Genomic DNA, 9,489 nt, shown 5'->3' on the forward strand with positions numbered 1-9,489 from the left:
AAATGAGCCTTCTTCAACTCTAAGAATATTGCAAGGCAGGAAGACATTTCTATGTAGTGACAACACTGCTGTGCACCAGGTAGGGGACCAAAAACAGAGTCTGTGTCTGTGGCACGGCTAATATTGTTTGTTTATACACGCGAAATCAAATAAAAGACATCCCAAATTGTCTAAATGACTGACTAATGAAAGATCGAATACAAAACCAATGCAAATGAGGTCTGATTCTTGCTAATGATCTTCTTTGCTCTGTCTTCCTGAAATAACACTGTTGTGCTGAGCCATTCTTCTTGGGTGAGATCTGTGGATGTGTCTATGGGCTATGTGTGTGGAGAGCCCCAGGAAGAGTGACAATTGAAATGATTTTCTTGATTTTTTTTTTAAAAGTCACTCACACAAAATTAATTTTTTAAAAGTGTGAATTAGAATCATTTAGAAGACACTTTGACCCAATTGTGATAAAGGGCTTAATTCAAAGTGTTGTCACACTGACTGTGCTGTGCATGTATGCAACATTGAGGTTAATTAGCAAGAGAGGTGGTGTTCTGGGGATCAATTACGCAGAAGGGTGTTAGCGCTGCTCAGGGATCACAAGGTTTGATGATTTTACATGATTTGTTTTTCGTTGTGAGCTTATTGATACAGCTACATTGTCAATCAAACCCTGTAAACATGAATAAAGAATGCAAGGACAAGCTTGAGTCCATAACGGTGGTGCTGTAGGGTAGGAGTTGTGGACCAGGAAGAGGATCTGGAACATGAACTTCCGACACAATAGGAATGTAATCTCCCTGTTAGGGAAAAAAATCCATAGAAAGATCTTGAGATGTATCCATGGATCTCATGTTTAGGTTGACTGGAAATGAGTCCGTGGTAATCAGCGAGCAGAATGAAATGGATTAAATATGATGGATAGCTGCACTCCAACTCCTAACTGATGTGCCAAAGGAAGAACACTGATAGACTGTGGAGGGATCAATGGGCTTTGCTCTGTTTCCAAGAGTCAGTAGCTACTGATGGCTAGGGGAGGCTATTACCCTGGGTTCATTTTGACTTCAGAACTCCTTTTATCATATAACAATCCCATCATTACCATGAGTGACCACCAAGTGCTCATGTTCAGAACTCATTTTATCACATGACAATCCCATCATTACCATGAGTGACCATGGAGTGCTCATGTTCAGAACTCATTTTATCACATGACAGTCCCATCATTACCATGAGTGACCATGGACCTTGTGAGTCCAGAACTCATACCAGTGCCCACTAACTGTTGTCATAACTGTCCATAGCTGAGTCTGTGCCACCTTGGCAATGAGCATTGTCCCTGTGGCTACATTACTTTTGATACTGTGTTAAGTGTGTAAAATAGTGAGTTTATCATCTTAAAGAATAAATGACTAAGGATAAAGATCAGTTTCTTAAATCAGGTGCAGAAATAACATTTCATGAAGTAACAGTTATGATTTATCCATTTTTCTCCTATTTTAAAAAATTTCAACAGTTTATTAATTCTCTGAGAATTTAATATAAAACCTTTTAATTTTTTATTTTCATATATATGTACTATATTTTTTATGTCCCTCCCCATACTCACACACCTAAGCCTTATCATTTCCAAATGTACCTTTTCTGTTCTACAGGACACTGTACCACAGCTGATCTTTTACTAAGTATGAAGATCTCTGCCTTCACCCCTTGGGGAGAGAGAATATTCTAAAATGTAGGTAATGAAGTTCTCAGTTTGGCCTATTGTCTCGTGGTTTCTATTGTGTCATTACAGAAGAAAGCCGAGGAGCAGTGGGCCCTATATGGTCTGTGATGATGATAATGTTCTATGAACTTACATTAATTCAGTTTAATATAGATGAAGTACAAGAACAAAGTGATTCTTGCTTTAAATTTTAAAAGTTGAATTGAGCACTTCTTCCTGGATGGAGACTGCCCCTTAGGGAGCTAGGCTTGTAGCTGCACAGTCTTCCAGGGTACCTGTTCACGTTAACAGCGTGAACCAATGTGCAAATGGACCGATGGTGAGAGAGGAATATATCTGAGGGAAAACTATGGCCACTTTGAGCGACTGAGGTCCGTTGCATGAAAGAATTAGGGGGAAACATGCTGTGAATGAGTTCCGTAAAGTTTACGAATCTACCTTTGGAGCTTGTGAGGGCTCGTGGGCATTGATTTCATACAGAGACTGAATAAATGTCTCAAACGATAAAAATATTCATGAGGAAGGAAAATGAGCCCAGTGTAAGGACCAATTTTCAGGCAAGAATTATTAGTTCAGTTCTGAAATGTCTTGGTCCATTCAGCTTGAAATGCTAAAGGTTCCTTGGTATTTAATTTGTTATGGGAAAAGTCGAGCAAATAGATGAAGTTTAATTAAAGGAGTGAGCGGGGAGCAGAGCGTGGCACTGAAACCGGCTCAGGCTTCTCTGTGTGCGTCTCTGTACTTGGTAGAATGGATGCACACAGGCCCCTTTCGTCACCACTTCAGGACCAAGGTACCGACATTGATTGTATGTTCAAGGGCAACAGAGAGCCGGGTGAGTAGCACATAAAGTTCCTGTTCTTGCTTGTTCATTTTGGTACAGGGGATTACTGTCTGTTTCAAACTGACATTGTGCGTCATGTCGTCAGAGGACCACACGTATACTAGTCGTCAGGTGTCCTCTGTGGACAAGTGGGACACATACACAGGAGGCTTGGACTCCATTCTGGAACAGAGAGATCACATTCTAATTGCAGCCAAAGACAGTGGTCTTGTTAAGAAAGCAAAATAGAAATACCCACCAGTATTCCACCCAGGACCCACCGTGAAACTGTATAATAAAAGGAAGATTTGATTAAGAAGGGCCATGTCGTGTGCTTGCTAAAGAAGTCTATAGAAAAACCAATCTCCCAGTTCTGTTTGCCTATAGATTCTTGTCTGTTGACTTTCTTTTTGAATGGGTGACTAAATTAATAAGTAAAATTTCAACCCAGAAATTTTAGATGACTGAGCTACTCCCTTGAGAACTTTTGCCATGAAATGAGTATTATGGTAAACTCTCTTTTTTCTCTTAAACCCATTTAACCAAAAATATTTAATCTGTTGACTTTGCGTACAAGGGAGCCCAAAACACATGCTAAATACTCTAAGCTTTTTTTTTTTTTTTGGCACTTTGATGAGTTTGTGGACCTGTTGTTACCATTATTTAGTAAACCAATCTTTAAAAAGTATATTAGAACTGGATCAATTACAGACTAGTGATTTCAAATTACAGTTCTTAGCCACTGACATCTACAAAAGGAACTTTAACTTCTCCTGTCTTTGCTTTTATAGAACACGATGTTTACTTTGTATATAATACGATGGGTTTTTAAATAGTCTTTCTCGACACTCATGTGAAATCGTCTTCCTATCTCAGGCCCCAATTCTAGTGGGCTTTTGTGTTTGCAGATTTGTTAGAAGGTTCTAATACTCCATGGTCTTTATTTTCTGATACTTAGTGTCTGAGAATGCTAAGAGAACTAGTATAGGCATAGTCATTTCTGCCCAGTAACTTCACTTTCATCCTTGTCAGAGCTTGTGTCAAACATGGAGCCTGATTCAGTGACTCTATGGGAGTAGACAGTGCAAGCTCACCCACAATGCAACTGAGCAAGTGTAAGTGTGGTCCAGAGATGCAGAGTTTTGGATGCTTTATGAGAGCCGACGTTACTATGCTGTGAGGTCCCTCACAGCTTCACCTTAGTGCGAGGAGCGCATGAAATATTTACTGGATGAGCAGGTAAATAAATGATGATAAAAAGAATGAACAGATAAAACAATGAGATTCTAAAGGAAGGAATGACGTCATGAAAGGCAGTCAAGGATTGTGCCAAGAGCGGATTGACAATGCACTAAGTAATGACTGAGTTAAAAAGTGAATGAGTTCATGATTTATGTATCTGTGAGTAGATACATAAATAAGCAGGTCAACATGGAGTGAGGGAGGGATGAAAGATGAGGCCAGTGAATGAATAAATGAATGAATGAATGAAAGGCAAACATATCAGAGAGTCAACCCAGGAGAAGTGAATGTGCAGTCGTGAGTGGATCAGTCAGTCCATGGACTCCTGAACAGATTTATGAAGGAATGGGTAAATACACCTTCATTCCTAATGAAGGAGTAAATGAAGCAGTGAGTCATTGTTTGGCTCTGTTAATGCGAGAAAAAAGTCACTGTTTACCTGGATGAATGAATGAATGAGTGAATGAATGAATGAATGAATGAATAACTCACTCAAGAATGTATGACTGAATCAATAAAAGGAAAAGCCATTATGATTGTATAATAAACATGTAACTGAAAGAAATGATAAGTAAATAAAAAGGTCAATAGACAGAGGAATGACCTTATCATGGTTAATGAATAGAAAATTGATTAGGGAGCGAATTAGTCAGCCAGTTATGTAATTAAAGGCTAAGTAAAGTGGTAGTGAATGAGTGATGGAACAAGTGAATTAGTTGCTATATGAATGAGTCAGCTGCCTGGGCGTGAGGCAATGAATGAACTCACAGCTACTCTTTCTCTGCCTGTTCCAAGGAAGAGTGGCCACGCCCAGCTCCACACCAGTTGTAAATACTTGAGCCAGGGCTCCCTGCTTTCTCCATCATGGGCGTCTGTTGACATGTCAGCACTAAACGAGAGAGCCTTGAGGGCCGGGAACTGGGTCAAATTCTCTCTATTCATAACCCCAGCCCAGCCTTGAGCCTGGTAGGCGCCCAGGAAATTATTGCTGAATGAATGAGTGAAGGACTAAAAATACATGTGCTTTTGTGGAACCAGTACGGCCGAGTAGCTGCCCTTTGGAAGGGTGTGCCGTGCATCAGATGGTCCGTGGCATCCTCCCTGCAAGACCAGATTCTCACCAGGGCCTGGCTTCATGTGCCAGATAATGAGACAGGATACTGGCAGTTCTGACTGCCCGGGACAGTGGCCCATCCTTGGGTAACTCTGGCTTGGCATGGTGGAATAGAAGCCCTGGGTCTTCCCGAAAGTTCGCCTTGCCTCTGCCAAAATAGGAGATCAAAAATAACCGAGGCTTGTTTTTATGCCTCTGCTGAGTGGGCACATGCCTTGCCTTTCCAAGCAAACCAAATTCCTCTTGTTTCTAATCATGGGACTTTGGGCTTAATGAGAAGCACCTTCCCACAGTCAGCCTTAGCTACAGGAGGACAAGGATTCCTTCCTGAGGGATCTGTACCATCCGCAGGAACTTATTGTGGGTAGTTTGTGATACTTTATGGATCTCCTGTGTGTAGCTTCACACTTGGGAGTGAAGAGATACCCTTAAAAATTAAAAAAAAATGTTCTGGTTATATTTATTTGATTCTTTGAATTGTGTTTGTCTAAAGCTTTGGTTATGTTCCCCAAGATCCTCATGGCCTAGAAGACTGGAAAGGCCAACCAACTTCTAAGAGGGTTAGCAAATAAAGCAAGCCTGTTGAGAAACGGCACAGCATGCCCTTCTACCAGAGTGCAGATGGCTTAAAAAGTACGTTGGCAACACTTTTATTCTGTATGGGACACTTGCCTAAGAGCCACCATCCATGGTCCTTCTTTATCTCCCCTCCCTCCATTTTTCTTCCCTCTCTTTGAACTGGTTTGTGACTAGCAACACCATATGCTTGTCTCTGGCTCTTCTTCCTTTCTTTCCATGGTAGTTCCTGACCCTGGACTTTGGCCCTCATTCCCGATTCTGCATCCTCCCTTTGGACCTGGTGATTAAATATGGGATATGGTTTGCCCATGAGGATTTGATAGTAGTTCCCACTATCCATCCTACTTCAGACCAACTCAGGTAATCCCTCTTTCCAGATTTTTCACATCTGAGTCTCAAATCACCACCCTGATCATCACCGTCACCTCTGCAACCATCATGACCATCTCACCACTACCAACAATGCTGTCAACTCCAGTATCACCAACACTACCATTATGAACACAACCTACGCTACCACCATGACCACCACTGTCAGCAGCAATAATGGTACTACCAGTACAACCATCAAGATCATCGTCATTACCATAATCACTACACCACCACATCGTCATTACCATAATCACTACACCACCACCATCACCACCATACCGTAACTACCACCACCACCATCATCACCAACACAGCAGTAACACTGCACCACCACCACCGCCGCCATTACTATGGCCATTGCCAATTGTAGTGAGACTTCTCACTCATCTTGCCCTGAGATGCATCACCTATGTTCTGCCCTCTTTCTTCGCCTTGACTTTGATACATATTCAGATACCACCTTGGTTACGCATGACTGGTTGGGTGTGCACCACTCCCAAGCAGACCTGGACAACCCTGGCTGAGGGACTTGATGGCCCCTGGCTTCCCCTGGCCAGGAAAGAACTTGGTACAAAGCTCAAGCATGGGGATTTCTGAGGAAAGGGAAAGATTAATGAAGACAAAACACACAGTTGTCTGCCCATCCTGAGTTCAGAGGATGTGCTCAGCTCAGGTCCTGTATCCCCCAAAAAGAGATAGTCCCTGTTCACTGCCAGGGCCTGCCTTCCTCCTCCAGATCCACTCTGCCTTTGCCTGTGCCTTGTTAGGAGATGTGTAACTCTAATCCTGAAATTGCCTGGCATGAATTTTATTCCCTGCTTAAATAAATCTCACTCCCCCACAAAGTTTGGACAGGATGCGGGCAATCAGACTACGGCTTGGAACCCAAATATTTTGCCAAAAGACTTTCGAAATTTGAAACCCCATGGTCGCAGGCCAGAGCTGAGTCTGACTTGGGAGAATGTATGTGCTGTGACCCCTCCCAATGATAGGGAGCGAAGGCTGAAGCAAACCCTCCTGTCATGGAGCCCATGGACAAAACCCCTGGGGTTTAGTTTTGTTTCTCTGATGGAAGTGGGGGAGAGACTTGTCTCCTCCCTAGCTTTTCTTACAAGCTTTTGGCAAAAGCCTCAATCTTCTAACCAGCAAGGACCTTGAGCCTAAAACACTAAGAGCTCATGGATGTGGCTGGGTATGGAATTCTGGCCCAGGCTGGGTGGAGTGTAGGGTGGGACCAGTATGAACTGTATCCCAAGGCCTCACTATTCTAAAGCTGGGTAGGAGACCACCTGTAGAAAAGGTGTTTTCTTTCCTCACCCAGGGATCTTTCCTTTCTTTCCTCACCCTTGTGTATCTTTGGAGAAGTCCCAGAACTCAGCTCTAAGGCACAAAGCTGGTTTTCTTTCGTTGTTCTGCTCAAGCCTCTGTGTGCATACTGCGGTGAGCCCGTGGTCATGTGTGTCGCCTACCCCATGTCATGTGGGCATGCTCTGCCTGGCAGACTGCCAGAAGTAGTCCGCCAGAGAGAAGGCATGTTTTCCCAGCTTCTGCAAGTCTTCAAGGCCCATCTGTGCCTGCACATGTAAGAAAGTCTCTACCTTCAGATGGAGTGAAATGTGCTGACCCCTTTGCCTGGCTCCTGCAGGCTGCCACCCCCTACACCCCCCACCCCCTCAAGCTCCCTGGATGCCTCAGCGTTTTACTTTGGCTTTTATAGAGGGAGACATTGCTTCCCTTCCCTTTGGAGACTTCAGCTGTGCCTGTGATTGCCTTTCCTGCCTCAGTTTCCCCACATGTAACAGGGACACCATGGTGACATGAGCTCTCTCTCTTAAGCTAAGGGTCACGTCTCCTGGCCTAGAGTTAGGTGCGTACTCACTGCCTTCAATCCTTCCAGGCCCTCCTGTATATGCTTGCTCTTAATTTGGGGTCCAGTTGATGATGCTTTATTTTCCCTTACACTCACACATTCCCCCACCATTGTCTTTTCTGATTATTTAGAAGTCATCCCTCCCCTTTACCAGGGCCCATTCTCAGCATAGTACAGGGTTAGCAGTAGTTCTCTGCCTGCCGGCTTTCAGGCTCCCTTCTACCAACTGTCCCTTCAACTTGGCTGTATTGGGTATATTTGAGCTCCTGGCCTCATTTAGTGGTGGATCTACCTATGATCTCTGAGGAGCCCAAAGCCACAGGTCAGACCTCAGACTTCTTTTTAAAAAAAAAATCAAACAATTGTTTCCTTCTTAGAGAATTCCCTGCTATCACTCCACTGTCTAGGCCCACTTGTCGTGCCTAACCTTGTTCTACATGGCCCTCTAGATAGTACACACTTTCCTCCAAAGAACCCTATCACGCTATAGACACCATGCATCCACATATTAAATACCTCAGCGAACCCTGCTACTATTTCCTCAGCTGTGGATGCTTAGTAGACATGGAGATGGCACATTAGACATGTACACGGAAGGATCAATTCCTAGAGATCATAGCATGGCCTTTGAAGTCACATGGTCATGCCAAGTGGCTGCTCGAGAAGTCTGTTCAGATGCCTTCTCATTGCAGGGCTTCTGGCTTCTCTTAGGGCTCTTCCTCATTCAATCTTTTCTTACAAACTTGTCTGTGTCTAGTCACACAAAAGGACCAGCCAGGTGCCAGGTTGGCAGGGAAATGAGGCTATGCTGGATGGACCAGTTCTCAGGGGTACAACTGGGTGGAATAGCGATTTATGAGGCAGAAAGGAGGGAGGGGTTTGACAAGACTCTAGCCTTTCCCTGCAGCTGGGGGTGGGGGGTAAATGCAGCCACCTGTGACAGACCAGTGAGCAACATGGGCACACCCACCCCAAGAAGAAAACAAAGGCTCAGATACACAGAGAGAACCCCGCTCTGTGCACATCTGGGATGTGTCTCCTCTCCCCATAGCCACCTTCTGAGGTAGTCATCTTGTTTGGGGCCTGGATATTCGTGTCTCTACTCAGAGCGTCAATTTTTCTAGAAACTTCCATCACATTTGTATTGTAACATATTTTATGATTTGCTCATTGGGATAACAGAGCTTAGGTTACTCCTAGTTTAGTGACCACTCTGAAAACCATGCCAAGAAGCATCTGAAGCAATCCTTCCTGTCAGGAAGCATTTTCTAAAGACATAGCACTCACAGGTCACACACAGCCCAAGAGTAGGGTTCTCTTGTCTTTATTTTGTGTAGAATTAGAACCGCTCTGCCTCTCTGAGCTCACTCACCCCAAAGCTTGGCCATTGGTTCTCACCAGCTCCTCCATGCTTCCTTCTGTGACTGTGAGGGCAGAGTACCCACCTGTCATTAACAGTAGCCCATGCTTTTCCCCCTAGCAATGAGAGCCGTGGAGCTTAGCTCTTGGGCCACGAGTGATGTGGCGAGAACTGTTCTGCTCCCAGCATCCATGCATGCTGCTGGGCCTTCAAGTCCCAGATGTAGGTGCCTGTGGAAGCACCCACGGTGGTCAGCAAGAAGATGGGACGGTGACCACGTAGGAAGCAGTGGACTCTGCAGACATGCCACGGTTAGTATTCTCACTGCAGGGTTGAAGATGATCATTATTAGAATTCCTAAAACCTTAAGTGAACGCAATATAGACCAAGGTTGACTAATGTCATCGACAGT

This window comes from Microtus ochrogaster, chromosome 1, assembly GCF_000317375.1.
Source record: "Microtus ochrogaster isolate Prairie Vole_2 chromosome 1, MicOch1.0, whole genome shotgun sequence".
NCBI classification, from domain to species: Eukaryota; Metazoa; Chordata; class Mammalia; order Rodentia; family Cricetidae; genus Microtus; species Microtus ochrogaster.